Genomic DNA, 1,999 nt, shown 5'->3' with positions numbered 1-1,999 from the left:
TAGATAGATAGATAGATAGATAGATAGATAGATAGATAGATAGATAGATAGATAGATAGATAGATAGATAGATAGATAGATAGATAGATAGATAGATAGATAGTCTATAGTCTAGTCTATAGTCTAGCCTATAGTCTAGTCTATAGTCTAGCCTATAGTCTAGTCTATAGTCTAGTCTATAGTCTAGCCTATAGTCTAGCCTATAGTCTAGTCTATAGTCTAGTCTATAGTCTAGTCTATAGTTTAGTCTATAGTTTAGTCTATAGTCTAGCCTATAGTCTATCCTATAGTCTAGTCTATAGTCTAGTCTAGTCTATAGTCTAGTCTAGTCTATAGTCTAGTCTAGTGTATAGTCTATTGTATAATCTAGTCTGTGAGCACTGTAAACAAATGATCATGACTTAAAAACTCACGCACAAATCACTGTTTTTTATAATTACTTTCAATTAAACGTTTTGTTAAAAAAACACATTTATAAATAACATTTGCATATATTTTACAATAATAAAGTTATAAATTTATTTTTAAAATTAAAAAAAATAAATTGAAGAAATTTAAAAGCATGAGTAGAGAACAAAGTCAATGATCTTTTAGTATAAATGTTTATATAAATATCCACTTAATATTAACTAATAATATTGTGAATAATTATACCCTACACCACTATAGTGGGGAGGTTATTATGCGTTTGTGCTGAAGTTTGTAACACCCAAAAATATTTGTCCTAGACCCACCTTAAAGTATACCAATTGCCTCAGAATCACTTTCTGAGTCGATTTAGCTATGTCCGTCTGTCCGTCCGTCTGTCTGTCTGTCTGTGTGTCCATGTAAACCTTGTGCGCACGCTACAGGTCGCAATTTTCAAGATAATTTGATGAAATTTTGCACGAGCCTATTAAAAATGGTTAAAATTGGTCCATTACTTCGACTAGCCCCCATACAACCGTACCTCCCAAATAGGGACTTTTGGCTTATAATTAATTTAAATGATCTATTATGTTAACAAAAGTCGACAAAACTTAGTTTTATAGTACTTTAAATGACACGAAGAGAATCGTGTTTGCCAAATTTCATCCAATTATCTTGAAAATTGGGGCCTGTACCTTGCGCACTAGGTTTACATGGACAGCCAGCCAGCCAGACGGACATAGCTTAATCGACTCAGAAAATGATTTTAAGTCGATTAGTATACTTTAAGGTACAGGACGAATATATTTGTATGTTACAAACATCAGCACAACCCCAATATAACCTCCCCACTAAAGTGGTTATATTCACAGATTTTTATCCCTATTATCTAATATGGATGCTTCTGAGATAAATTCACATTTAATTTTACAAATTTACCAGAGTTCGCTTAATGTAGTTATATTGCAAACCTCAGCACAAGCACATAATATCTATCTTATAAGTATAGGGCAAAAACGTTAATTCATCCATACACACATTCATCGCCATGAAGTACACAAAAGCAACATTTTAACTTCGAAGAATTTTGAATTATTTAAAATTTTTGTTTTTATCTTATGTGCTTGTTTAAACATGTTTCGTATTGTTTTGATGTTTTAACAATTTTGTGTGTGCTTGTCCCGCCATGATCTTTCTTTTGTTTTTATACCGTCAACATGCGCACGATGTGCGAAAGCTTTGACGAGTTGTGAATCTAACACATGATTATTACAAAGGTGCAAAAATACTGAATTTGAAATGTTAATATGAATTTGTTCACTAGCATTTATCACATTTTAAAGCGTTTTATTTTAAATACAAATATTTCGGGAGTTTTGGAGATAGAGATACATATTGCAACTTAATGAAGCAAACACATGTTGATAAATTAATTTGTTATTCTATACACTACCAAACAAAATACCAGATTTAAAAGACTATTGACTAGACTATAGACTAGACTATAAACTAGACTATAGACTAGACTACAGACTAGACTATAGACTAGACTATAGACTAGACTATAGACTAGACTATAGACTAGACTATA

Source organism: Lucilia cuprina, chromosome 6 (assembly GCF_022045245.1).
Source record: "Lucilia cuprina isolate Lc7/37 chromosome 6, ASM2204524v1, whole genome shotgun sequence".
NCBI classification, from domain to species: domain Eukaryota; kingdom Metazoa; phylum Arthropoda; class Insecta; order Diptera; family Calliphoridae; genus Lucilia; species Lucilia cuprina.
Note: the sequence above shows the minus strand (reverse complement) of the source record.